The following is a 14737-nucleotide window of genomic DNA, read 5'->3' as shown; positions in this document are numbered from 1 at the left end:
TCAGTGTTTTTGAGTGCTGAAGCACCCCCAAAGGCCAATCTGGACCAAACTTGGCATACTCCATTAGAATCTCAATATCTACAAATCCTCAAAGATTGAACATGATCTGACCAATAACTGATGAGTTATAGCTAATCAAGCTAACAATGCCACGTATGCAGGAATGTAGTGATTAATCCACATGACCCTGAGTAGAAAACTCAAAATGTTCTTGATAATTATTTACCTAAAGATACCAAAGAATTGTTCTAGACCAACTTTGACAAGATTGGATCAAAATCCAGAGACTAGTTCAAAAAGTAGGGTTTTCAAACATTTATAGATTACAAAAAAACTATGCAGATTTTTAATAAACATGTATAGGCACAATTGTTTGTCCCAATGTACTACAATTGGCTTTCGGCGAAAATTGGAATAATATTGTAATAACATGTAATAATATGTAAATTTTTGAAATAGCGCCCCCCAGTGGTCAAATCTTTTGAAACTCGACTGGTTGTTAGAAACTGGCTACATATAGACATCAGTCAAGTTTCGTCATGATTGGTCAATGGTAAGCCTGTCAAATGGCCTACTGAATGCTTATTGGCCGATGGCGACCACAAATTTCGATGCATCCAAATGTCCTTAAATCCCCACTTGTAGAATGTCGAGAGGATGCTGCATGCCAAGTTTGAGCTTGATAGGATGTACAGATGCAGAGAAAATGCCCTGTTTTTGTTGCTCCGCCCCCTAATTACTTATGCGCACAAAAATCGAATGGCTACCTCAGAATGGGCTAGTGACATGGCCTGTGCAGTTTGAAATTTTTTGACTGAAGGATTCTTGAGTTACAGATTTTTCAATTAATTCTGAATTATTTTGAATTTATCCAGAAGGGTTCATTTGCACATGGCAGCCATGCTGTATGGAAAACTTAAAATGTTTTTGATAATTATTGACCTTGAGGCTCTTTTGAATTTTTTGACACCAAATGGATGAGGATCGGGCAAAAATTGGAGGACTAGTTCGCAAAAGAAGGTTTCGCACATTTTGCAGTATTGCGAAAAATCGAAGTGGGCGGAGCTAAATAATCAAAATAGCCAAAAGGTTTATTTGCCCCAGAGAATCAGGAAAAAAATATGGCTTGTCTGGCAAAAATCTGGTTTAGGAGATATAGACCCTGACGCGTTGGCCTTCGCTGTAGCGCCCCCTTGTGGTCGACTGGGCTGATTTCTTGCGCCTGAGTAGCGGGAGGGACTACTACCTATTGACCAAGTTTGGTGTCTCTAGGACTTACGGTTTGGGCTGTGCGTTCCGTTTCAGGGCAGAAAAATAATAATAATAAGAAGAAGAAAAAATCTCACAATTCCAATAGGGTTCAATGCATTGCATGCTTGAACCCTAATAAGAAAAACTCTAACAAAAACAATAGGGTCCTACGCACTTGCGTGCTTGGACCCTAATAATAAGAAAAACTCTAACAAAAACAATAGGGTCCTACGCACTTGCGTGCTTGGACCCTAATAATAAGAAAAATCTTGACAATTTCAATAGGGTTCAATGCATTGCATGCTTGAACCCTAATAATAATAAGAAAAATCCGCACAATTCCAATAGGGTTCTACGCACTTCGTGCTTGAACCCTAATAATAAGAAAAATCCGCACAATTCCAATAGGGTTCTACGCACTTTGTGCTTGAACCCTAATAATAATAATAAGAAGAAGAAAAACTCTAAAAACCCTAAAAAATCCGAGCAAAAACAATAGGGTTCTACGCACTGCGTGCTTGAACCCTAAAAATCACAACCTATTCAGCTAAAGCCATATTGGAACAGCATTAGTTTCACCAGAGGAGGTCCGGATATGGATATAGGATCTCTGTAATATCCTTCAAACTACCCCAAACGGCCCGGGTCAAAATGTCATCGCGTAGATGCTTACATTAGCATTATGCGACAGACACCACACTACTGAACAAATAACAACACGTTGTGCAGCTAACAGACACGTAGACTAGCGTTAGGCATGTACAGTGGATTCATTCAACCTACTAAATGCCGCCCAACAAGACAGAAAACGCTCTGACCTGCGAGAGGAGCTTTCGAGTTCATTTTTCTACTCCTACGCCTTTCCTTCTGGTGCAGCAGTTATGCACTATTTAAGGTGGAACGGGAAAACTGAGGCCAGAATGTAACTGCTACACCATTTAAGGTGGAACGGAAAGTTCGAACAAGAACATAGCGAATACTAAAGGCGTTTTCACACTTGGGCCGTTTCAGTGTCTGAAGTGGACTCAGACCGCTGAGTCACGGTTTCTTTTGTATATGTGAACACGCCAAACGAACTCAGACCCCACTAAACGGCCCCAAAAACGAACCGAACTGAGACCACCTCTCGATTGTAGTTCGTTTTGTGGTTCGATTAATTTGTGCACTGTGAAAACAAAACGGCCCCAGTCCGCTTTAGCTTTGCTTTATGGTGAAGACCTCGAGGCTCACCGTACACACAGCCACAGTCTTCAGCTCGTCAGCAGGTAAACAGACCAAGGACCAAGTCTGTCCGTGGTCTACAGCAGCGCTGACTTATTAAAGCGATCAGATGCGAGAGCTCGCGTGATTTTACCGTGTTAAAGGCTCGAGCTGGGCACGCAGCGCAGTTCTCAGCTGCTTTCACTCTGAACGCTGAATGAATGAAAATTCGCCGGGCGGAGCTTCAGTGAGGAGCACAGCCGAAAACGGAGCCCACCGCGGCAGACTAGCAGGGCCGTGTTTCCAATTTTGCGCGATGCACTTCGGCCAATCGTTTCAGCGCGGCCATTAGGAGAGCAGCAGGCGGGTCTGGCGGTTCTTCTCGTCACCTGACAGCTCGGATTTATCAGAGAACGCGGCCCACTTGGCGAGCGCTGTGCACACCGTGAGTGCTGTGAGAGGGGTCCGAGTTCTAATGGAGCTGTGGTCTGAACAAGAAGTGGTCTGAGATCTCAATGGACCAGAAAGAAGACTGAGTCCTCTTTAGAGTTCACTTACATTGTGAACACAAAAAGAACTGAGGTCATTTGCAGTTGGTTCCCTTCCAGGTTCACTTTAACAGAACTCGGTTCGGTTCTTTTAAAACGAACTATATGTGAAAACACTGTAAGCTAACTTCAGCCTCATACGTTTTCTATTAGCTGGTTTTGTTTACTTTACTGAGTTGTGGATTCCAGCAGGACTGCTATTACTGAGGAAGCTCTGAGTGAATTGTAGGAGGAATTAGGAATTATTCACTCTGGAAGTATTACTTAGCTAGCCAGCAGAATGGTAAAAACTAAGATGGCAGATTCGTAACCTACTGGATTCAAGTCACGGACCTTGTGGATAATCACTCAAATTACAGCATCTCCTCATGTAATACTAGCGTCAGTGCAGATCGAATAGGTCTTAACTCTGACTAAACTTGAGAATTTGCAAGGTTGTTTTTAAGGGGCTGATGCAATGGTTACACTAAATGGTTAGACTAAATTTTACATTTGATTTGCAGAACTGAAAATCACGGGAATGAAAAATAGTTTTTACCGCCGTGAGGAGATTTTAAAGTCTAAATCAGGGATAGTTTGGATTTTTTGAAGTGGGATTGTTAGTGGCAGCAGCAAAACGCATTTTAGCAACCTAAAAGAATATAACTTTAAGTGTACAGTAATTTTTCCTTGCAGAACATAGGAGTTGTTGGTCTAAGTACCTCATTACAATCCAATCCAAACTATCCCTTCATCATACTTGCATCAGTTGAATGGAGCAAGCACCAGATAGTTAACATGAACTCCTAAAACAGAGTTAATATTACCTTTTGTAACCTACCGCTAGTACAGAATCATAGCTGCGCTGTTAGTCGGACAGGATGAAGCAGAACACTAACCTTTTTTCCATCGTTTTGTTCTTGCTGGAATCTCCGTTTCATCGGAACCTGGGAGGACATCTTTCCCTTTCAACCGGTCCATTTTTTCATCTGGGACATATGTGCCTTGTTGATGTGATCGCGACAAAACCCCGCGCGACTCATGAATAAACGGGCGTGATTGGACCGAAATAGCCAATCACAGCACAAATCACAAATGCAAGTCGAGCATGCAGTGGTGCTGCAGTTAGCAGGTAAGTTCTGCCCTTAATTTTAACAATGACCATAGCCTAAATTAGAGAACTTTCATGCTGCTAATAAGGAAATATTTGCTAATCTTAGCAATTAGCAATGTATAGCTAGGTGAACCTTCTTGCAAAATAGGCTAATCAGACCACTCAGGGTGCATACATCAGGTCATGTATCTCATGAAGCGATTTATTTTGCAATGAACAACTATTTGATTATTAACTGGATTTACAGGATTACTTTTTTAGGTAAATCAATAACGGCATAAATGTTTTTTTGATTTTTAAAATTATTCTGTTAGCCCTTGTTTTTTGCCATCTTTTTGCTATAAAAATCTTTTCAATTTAACATAGAAAAAGAGTCTACACTGAAATCTGCTGAGCAGAAACTTTTAAACGTGGACATGCCAAAAGAACACAAGAGACCCAGGAAACCCAAACATCTGTTCTTTGATGAAGATGAGGTTTCAGAAACAAACGGTGAAATTGTCTACCGTCTATACAGGCTACTGCCTTCTCTGCATTTTCATTTAGACAGTGTGCATAACTTAATACTGCTTTGAAATAAATTTTCTGTTTATAAAGCCACACTATATTGTCAGAGTTCTGTAACATGATTACTTTTTTAATATATTAGGAATTGAAACTTGAGAATGACCTCAAAACTGGAAAAGGTATCAAATTAGAATTTGTGTATTGGTTCATTCATAATCAAAAGTCTTTAACCTATAGAAAAAGCCCAAACTTGCAGCTCAGAGACGGGCTGAGGAAGAAATTCTTTCTGAAGACATCCAAATAGCCCCAGAAATCCAGAGTCCAGAAGAATGTTCAAGCAATGAAAATGCTGGCCAAATCAGAGACCTCCAGATCCAGGTGAAGCCTTTGCAGAAGGAAAATACCAGGCTGCGCCACATGGTAGTTAAAGGCAAATATCTTTATTAGATTAAAAAAAAAAAGTACTTCTTACTTTTAGATAGAATTCATAGATGTGTACTTAATAAGATTAAAATAAAATAGATTAATGTGGTAGTTGGAAATAGCTTTGCAGCCAGATGAATCTTGATTTTCACATTGCAAGATCCAGTCTGATGAATTGTTAAATTTTATTTAGGGCTCTTAATCACTGTTTAAAGAAAACAAAGTGCCACTTCCAGACCTGAACCCTCGTAGTGAGCAAGAAAAAACTCCAATGCCAAAAAAAGTTAAAAAAAAAAATAAATAGAAGAAACAACCTCAGGGCCAGCCACCTGCTGCCTGCTATTCATTATTTGAAATGTGTCCTTCCGACCAGAGTATGCAATAAGGCAAAAGAAACAAAAAAATCCTGCTAGTTTGGCGATTTGATATGTGGAAAGCCTGCCTTCACAGAATGTTTTGAATGGGGAATGGTGGAAAACTATCTGACGATACGAAAACCTACAAGATGCATCGGGCTTTTGAGGCTAAGAAGTAAAACAAACTGCTATAATTATTAAGGCTCATCTACCTTTGACTCAGTATATAGCCACCGTGGATGCCACCTGTATAATTCTGTAGCACATTTTTTTTTATTAAAATTATTTTCCAGGGATTCCATCTTTGTTGGCAGACATGAAAAAGGTTCTCACCAATAATATCACCAAAGATCTCACCGTCTGTGAGGATGGAAGTGAGAGTGAAGCTGTACCTTGTAAACCTTCAGAAGTAAGTATTTCTGCACTTTGTACGTTTTGAGTAGCAATGGAAAACGTACAGAGTAGCATTCTGTTGCATGTGGTGATTTTCTTTGTTTTTTGTTTTGTTTTCTACAATTAATAAGGTGAAACTGGGGAATGATGACACCACCTCTGTCTCAGCTCATTGTTGGGAGACTGCAAAAGCACAAACTACAGCCAGTGGGATGGCAGGAGTGTGGCTGATGGAAAAAACAGCAAGGACAATGTTAAATAGGATAACTGTTTTTCATTTCTTGTTTTCTTCACATGTTCCACCCCTTGTTGAAGGGAAGACACAAGATGGACTGTCAAACAGTATAACAGACTGTTCTTTTGGGGCCTTCATTTATTTTCTTCCCTTATTGTGGACATTGTTTTAATATGTGATTAGCTCATGTTTAACATATGTATCACACAAGCTCAAACTGTCCTCCAACAAATGACTTTCTCTGGGACTGTGGTTACATAGTACATTACAAGGTACACACGCACACATACATTAACATACACACGTCCTGTCAAAAGATGACTATCAGTGGTGCTGTGGTTACTAGAAAACAAGCTTAAAACAAGATGGACTGTTACACAGGATAGCAGACTATTCTTTTGGGCCCTTTATTAATTTTATTTAATTGTTTTGGAAGTTCTTTCAAGTGAGTGATTAGCTCATGTTTAAAGTTGAATAGCTGATGACCAAATAAGTAAATAAACAGTAAATACGACATTGGTTTTGAGATGCTATTTGTTATGTTACACACACACACACACACACACACACACACACACATATATATATATATATATATATATATATATATATATATATATATATATACACATATTTAGCCACATCCCTAGTGATGACCTGTATTTTAAGTGTGCAACACCAGCCTCCCAAACTGATGTTTTAGCCTAAACAAATCTACCAAATCCACTAACATGAATCCTAGATTGGAATAAAGATGTAATTGTCTAGTGCATGGCTGGTATCTGCCAACAAAAAAGGAATCCATAAGTAGACTTGTACGTTTAATATTGCTGCTCACTAAGCTTAGTCTAACACAGATATATAACACTGATAATGTATGGGTTTTATATATATGGTTTTATATGTGTGAGAATATATAACATATGTTACCACATATACATGGATATGAAAACACATATATGGAGATATGTATAATGATGTCTAGTATTAAATATAAAATGAAATATATTACAATACATAAGTAAATATATATTTTATATATTATACTTCCATATATACAATATATGAAACGTGGCAATTCCTTATGTATTATTCAATATATTGTATAAAATACATATTTATTACTACATAACACAATATATTAGTCTGTATATTTTCAATACTTTTTTAATATAAATATCTGTTTTTTCCAGTTAATTATTAATCGGTACCACATATTATAGCCAGGAGGAATATTAAATTTGTTGAATCTTTTTAATTAGTCAGTAAATCAGATAACACCAAATAATTAAATATATTGATAGTTAATATATAGGGAAATATATTTTCTTTGCATAAGGGAATCGAAAGACCCATGGATAATCGCATCATCCACGCAGCACTGCACTCCATGTGTAATAAAAGCGTTAAGTCGTCTGCTCTCCTCATGTAGTTGCACTTGGTAGTATGCATATTTAAGATCATGAGTGGAAAACACTACTGATCCATGTAACTTAGAAAGCATGCCATCAATCAAAAGTAGATATATAATAATTAATTCAAATTTACAAATGTGTAAAAATATTTTTAATATATAGAAAAAAACATAATGTGTAAAAAAGCTGAAATGTTGTGAATGTGTGAATCAGTGCTACTCAAATGATTTATATTGTGCCAGACCGTAAAATCACATTAAAAGTTTGAGGTTCCAAGTGTGGCAGTGGGAGTTTTTCGGTGTGGTAGTACTAATCCGCGAACACGTCTCCATTTGTGTTTGTGTGAAGCTCTTTTTGCAACTGCGGATTTTTGACCCTGTTTTGCCTGCCAATTGATGGACCAATAGAAAAGCTTTAACTGGTACAATCAGAAAGCGAGTTTGATTTATTCAATTACAACCTTGATTGGTTGCTGTCACTCAAAGCTTTGGAAAGCTGTTGGTACCCGCCTCTAACGGCGCTTCGACCTAGGGCATCGATGCAGTGCCAGGTGAGTCGATAATGTTAGTCAATATTTTTTTTGGAGAAGGTTAAATACATTTTAAAGAAGATATAACATGCAGGCTTTTGATAATAGCTGATTGCAGTGATGGCAAACCGAGGCTTTCTGAAGCGCTGAAGCTGTCCTCCTAACTGTATCGTAAAAAAGGTTAATTACTGGAAGCTTCATGACACAGTGCACATTAGTGGCATCTGGTGGCCAAAACCACAAAGTGCTTCGTGTATCTGGTGGACAAGGGATCTTATTATTTTATTTATTTATTTATTTTTTTACAGATTTTAAAACTGTGTTCCAGTGTATTAAAAACATGACCTTTATTGTTTCAATAAAACAACTGATAAAATTAAATTGTTTGTTGTGCATGTCTTCAAAATCTTATTGCTGTGTTGGGTACAAATATCCAGTGTTGAAATGAATGCTTAGAAAAAGTAGTGATGGCTGAATAATGGAATGTATTCTATTACAATGCATTAAACAGTAAAGTATTCTGAATTAATTTAGAATACACCCAGAACACATCTTGATAAGGCACATTGGAAAAACGATTCTGTTGTAATTATTATTACATTCACACTGTTGCTGGTTGGCACTTAATGTTGTTATTATTCTGTTAATATATCTACAATTATAAAGTTCTACATCAACTCCCGAGCATAGCAGGGTTTTGCCTTCTCTTGATTATTATAGTAGTTTTCTTATAAAATACCTTATTTGATGGCAAAACTTTAAAGTGGTCCCAAACTACAGAGCGCCCTCTTTTTCTCGCTGATTGCACTCTCTCCCTCTTTCTTTCTCTCTCTCTCTCTCTCTCTCTCTCCCTCTCTCTCTCTCTCTCTCTCTCTCTAGTTTCGGAAGTAAGTGGTAACATGATCATTGTATAACGAATCAAGCTGGACACAGTGGTCCGAAGCAACCGGTGTCGTTTTTGTGACACATGCCTCGAAGCTTCAGGTTCAAGGGTGACATAGTTGATTGTACTAACTTACATGTATTGTCAATTCGACTACCATGCTAGCTAGCTTTGGAGCCCTGTAACAAAGTGATTAACTAGCTAACCAGCCATCACCAAGGTATTTTAGCATAGCAATCAAAGTTCATCTCTTTTGTTGCGTTCCAGCATTTTTTTCCAGCATTTCCAATTCCCTTTTTTGTATCACTGCAGCACTGTTATCTGAGCACAGTGGCAAAATGCCAAGTGGAGTTTATACGTGTGTGGTCTCTGATTCTTTGGTTAACATGCAGGCTATAGAAACAAGACATAACTATAATGGAGCATTTGCTAAGCCTCAGTCAAACTCTGCAGTAGAGAAAACACTGCAAGACACCAGTTTGTTAGTTGACCAGAATACACAAAACTCAGTTCATGATAGAAAAAAAAACTTGTGCATTACCTCTCGTTTTCCATATAGTGAGCATGATCAGCATAACTTTGATATGCTGGCAGTTTCTAGCATTAAGCTGGTTGAGGGTTCTTAAGCATCATTTGGATAACTGTTACTGTATTCATGTAATGCTATTAGGGGTGCGAGGCTATTTTTGTGCTGAAAACCTTGTTCATGCTGAATGTTAACGCTGCCTAGGTAGGACTTATTTGAACGTATCTTTGTCTGATCTTCAGTTTAGCAGTATGTATTGATAAATGTTAGATAATAGAACAAAAAACAATGGACATTTGATTTTGCAATCACCTATTTCAGTACACCACTGACTTCAGTAACTCAAGACCTTTGTTTTTGCGACTACGGTACTGCATTTGCATTTCTGTTTATTTCAATTAGAAAAGGGATGACAAATGTTAATATGATGTCACATGTTAAAATATATTACTATTATCTATCAGCATTAAAGACCAGTTATCTGTATGTCCAAATTTGCTGACAGAGATCTAAGTGAGGAAGGAAAGGTTGTAATCTAGCAGATGTGGAATCTCCCAGGGTAAGCCCAGACAACTGCAGATGGCTCTTCAACACACTGTAATCATCTTCTATGGTCAAGGAGGTTTAAATATTGAGTTCTCATTCTAGCTGTGTTTTTTGTTAGTGTTGTAGTTTTGAAAGTTGTCTAGTTTAACTTGATTTTTTTGTTCACAGCGCTGGTTACTAATAGGAGGGGCAGGGTATTCTCTGGAGACATTTGTCAATCGTTCTCCTAAGAGTCCACTGCTGTACAAAGTTTCAGCTATTCCTGGCCCTGACAGCTCAGATAATTGTGCTGCAGTGATGTAAAAAAGGGAATCGGATAAAATGCTGGAATGAAACCAAAGAGATGAACTTTTTATGATGAACTTGCTATGCTAAAATACCTTGCTGATGGCTGGTTAGCTAGTTAATCACTTGGCTACAAGGCTCCGAAGCTAGCTAGCATGGCAGTCGAATTGAAAACACATATAAGTTAATACAATCAACTATTATCCAAAGCCTGAATGTTATGTTTACTTTATAACAGAATTTTGTCTGAAAATGTATTTAACCTTCTCAGAATTAACTAACATTATCGACTCACCTGGCACTGCATCGAAGCGCCATTAGAGGCGGGTACCAACAGTTTTCCAAAGCTGTGAGTGACAGCAAATAATCAGGGTTGTAATTAGATAAATCAAACTCGCTTTCTGATTGGACCAGTTAAAGCTTTTCTATTGGTCCATCAATTGGCCAGCAAAACGGTCAAAAATCCGCAGTTGTAAAAAGAGCTTCAGACAAACAGAAATGGAGACGTGTTCATACATTAGTACTACCACATTGAAAAACTCCCACTGCCACACTTAGAACTTCAAACATTTAATGTGATTTTATTGTCTGGCACAAAATAAACCATTTGAGTAGTACTGATTCACAAATTCACAACATTTTGTTTACAAATGCCAAACTTTTTTCCACTTTCAACAATTCTTTCTACATATTAAAAATATTTTCATGCATTTGTGAATCTGAATTATTATTATTTTTTGGTTTCATATTTGCATACACAACTGCAAATTTCAGTACATTTGTGAATATTGTTTTACAAGCTCAAAATCTTTTTGACCTTTTTTTGACTCACTGCAAGTTATTAGGCTGATCACCAGCAACACCAGCATATGCTATGTTTTGAATGTGGATATGCTGGTCATATGGATAGTGTTTCTGTAGAATATCTTTCTGTTTGGGTCTCTGGGCTTCTTAAGGGTTGGCTTATGATTCCTCTGATTGTCTCCATCCATCTAATCGCTCGTTGTCCTGATATTGCAGAGAGAGACGTGGCCCTGGGTCAACAGGGGAGGTGCTTAAATTGAATTTGTTCAACCAATCACAAAGTTCATACTATGCCATCATCACAGTGACCAGGTCTTTCTTTTTTTCTATTTTTAACCACAATGGAGGAGTGAAGCTCCAGTGAATCTGCATCTCCTGGTGAAGGTAAGAGATTTTTTTTTAGAAGTTCCTTGTTTTACATCATCCATGCTTAATAATATAGTCCTGGTTTTACAGTTAAATATTTGCTGTAGGTAGCCTAGTTTGGTTAGTTAGTGTCTGATAGCTATTGCAATGCTAGGTAGATAACCTATCTGGCTAGCCTAATGGTAAGCCTGAGTACTCATTTAATGCCCTTTTTTCACTGTTAAAATTTAGCTTGCACAATTTCTTCAATTCCATTTCCATCCAACATTTTTTCATACATTTAAACTAACAAAGTTATTTAACTGATGATTTATTAGATGATGGGCAGTGGCCGGATGAAAATGAGGTAACTGTGTGTATATAGTGTATACATTTATGTATATAAACAGGGCTGGATTGGGACTTGTTTTACATGAGTTACATGATGCAAATCAGCCCGCCCCAAGTGGGGGGGCTATTTTAACCCCTAAATTATTACAGATGAATACATGGATGTAACTTTTGTAGTTTGTCTTAACGTTCTTGTGCTTACATGTTTGAATTTATTCATTAGCTCATAGTAACTGGCCCACTAGGAATTCTCCCCCACTTTCCAGATAGTAGAGGGACAAAGGCCCTTAAAAGTTGATAGAAGTCTCCCAAAGGTAGAACAAAGCACAAACATGTTTGTATATAACTTTGATATCTTTAGTTTGTTAAATGGATGTATAAAATATCTTAATGTGAATGTTTATTAGGCCTTAATAGGCATTATTAAAAGTTTATTAAGCCTGCAGCACCCGCCAGCCAGCTAGGTGCAGGTGCATGAGGGCTTGTGTGACAGGCTCCAGCAGTCGTCATCAGGGCCCAGGGGACAGGCACACGCCACACTCATGCAAAAAAAAAAATAATAATAACATCACTATTAATAATAATAACAAACTTCTCCCTGATCACACATTCTGTCTTATTAATAATCTATTGTTTATTATTCAGAAACTATTCTGTTGTTTTACTGATATTATGGAGGCTACATAAAAGTATGTATTGTCAGTAAATTGATGCAATAATTAAGTTATAGTTTCTCTCATGACAATCAAAGAAAATGTCTTAATCAGTCCGATCACAGCAAAGTTCAGTAGGTTTTTCATTGGATCATATATGAACAGTCCTAGACCAAAGCCTGTTAGATGGTTGTCCATATCTATGAAGCAGATGTGCTTAATTAAAGTCTGATCAGGCCAGAAGTGTAAGAGATTAGAAGTTAAATATATAAAGGCATCAGGTAAAGGGTTAATTTCTGTGACAAAGGTTAATATGTTGTTGAACATTTGTGAGCAAATTAAAGAAATTGCATTTATTAAAAAATCATTCAACAAAAAAAGCATCTGTCTAGGAGACCCACACTTAGCAATGGTCTCTGCTGTACCTCTGACTTTGCTATACCTCCAGATTGAGATCTGGGAAATCTTTTGGCCAGGGAAACACCTTGAAGTCTTCATCATGCTCCTCAAACTGTTGCCAAACGATGTGTGAGGTGTGGCAGAGTGCATTATCCTGCTGAAAGAGGCCACTGCCACCTGGGAGTACCATCACCATTAAGGGGTGAACCTGGTCCGCAACAATGTTTAGATATATAGCACCTGACATCAGGGTTTCCCAGCAGAACAATGCCCAGAGCATCACACTTCCTCCACACGGTATGTCCCAGTGCCATCACCTCACCAGATAGATAGGCTACACACAGCTACCTGGCTGTCCACGTGATGTAAAAGAAAATGAGTGTCATCAGAGATGGTGACCTATTTCATTATTGCATCCAGTTCTGATGTTCTCGTGTCCATTGTAGGAGGTTTTGATGGTGGACAGGGAGGGTTCAGCAGGGGCACTCTGTCTGGTCTATGCACTCTGTCCTCATATGCAGCAGGGTGAGATGAATGTGATGTGTGTTGTGGCACATTCCTTGAGTGACTATCATTAAAAAAATTTCGGTAACTTATTAGCCCTTCTGTCAGTTTGGACCAAACGGGATAGACTTTGTTGCCCTTGGGCATCGATGAGCCTTGTGCCTCCAACACCCTATCGCCAGTTTGCGGTTTGTCTCTCCTCAGGCCACTGTCAATAGCACCACACAAGCTTTGCCATTTCGGAAAAGCTCCAACCCAGTCATTTGGCCGTATTAATTTGGCCCTTGTCAAAATCACTCAGGTCTGCTGCCAGGCCATTTCTCACACATCCAACATCATGACTGTAAGAACTGACTGTTCGATTACCAACTAATATATACCAGACATTGACATGCACTATTGTTATAAGATAATCCACATTATTCACCTGATTTGTGAGTGATCATAATGTTAAATGGTTTAACCCGTGTGTGGTGATCAGGTCTGTGGGACCCATTTTCAATGTTTACCAAAAGAAAAATGATGTGATTTATTATTATTTCAACCTCAAACTTCTTTTAATTTTCTGTGAGGAACATATAAACGAATACATTTTCAATTACTTCACACTGTACACCCCCCCCTACGCATTTATATTACATGAGGTGTTTGAGTCCACTCGACCTGCAGGTAATAAAAAAGTGTGAAGGTGCTATGTCCCTTCACCCTGTCCACCTCCTATATGGCTTGCTGGTGAAACCTCAAATCCAGAGAACACAACACATTCCAAGAAGCCCAGCTTCTGCAGCCATCCTGAGCAGGATTCAGGAGGTGTCCCTTCAGCCTGACCCACAGAACAACCATCTGCAGAAACTGAAGTAATTTTGAGATGCTGTTGCACACTTTATGTCTGACTTTCTTACCATGGCCAACTATAATGTGTGTGTGTGTGTGTGTGTGTGTAAGAGAAAGAGAGAGAGAGAGAGAGAGAGAGAGAGAGAGAGAGAGAGAGAGAGAGAGAAAGACAGAGAGAGAAAGGAAGATGTGAGAAAAAAATCCTGATCAAAGTATTTTCATCATTCTAGGTTGTGGCCAGTAGCAACAAAAAGAAAGAGCTGTGAAGTGTGTGGACCCAAGATGGACAGAAGGACAGGTAAATATTAACCATATATGCTGTCTTTATTGCTTGTAATTGGGATAAAGTAAACCTCTGGTATTTTCACATAAATGGTTATGGCTGCATTGATTTAAAAACCTAATAACGCTGTGTGTCCACCAGACCCGCAAACATTGGCTGAGTAGCAAAAATATGAAGACCACACAAGGGTTAACACTTTTACAAATTAAATGACAGATATATAATGACTACAAAAAAAGAAACAGCTGTGCTGTTGTTTCATGCTGAAATAATTTTCTTATTGGCATATCACATTTAGATTTTCGTATTTCCTTATTTTATTATTTTTTAATCAGTATATATTAAATGATAAAGAACTATTATTTTATATTCTA

At 38.1% G+C, this 14737-nt stretch overlaps 1 protein-coding gene across 2 annotated transcripts in view; it reads right to left on the bottom strand.

Moving 5' to 3' along the window:
* Positions 1 to 10813: 10813 nt before the first annotated feature.
* Positions 10814 to 14737, bottom strand: part of tnnt2a (troponin T type 2a (cardiac)) — a 52404-nt gene continuing 48480 nt past the window's right edge. Inside the window, exon 17 of one of the 2 annotated variants that reach the window (XR_005008465.1) lies at positions 10814 to 11224. The gene's annotated coding sequence lies outside the window, so the exon portion shown is untranslated. The remainder of the gene's footprint in view (positions 11225 to 14737) is intronic. The other variant, XR_005008466.1, reaches the window with a different exon arrangement.

Source organism: Colossoma macropomum, unplaced genomic scaffold, assembly GCF_904425465.1.
Source record: "Colossoma macropomum unplaced genomic scaffold, Colossoma_macropomum, whole genome shotgun sequence".
NCBI lineage: Eukaryota > Metazoa > Chordata > Actinopteri > Characiformes > Serrasalmidae > Colossoma > Colossoma macropomum.
The sequence above is the reverse complement of the archived record's forward strand: the minus strand, read 5'-3'. Positions and strand labels throughout refer to the sequence as shown.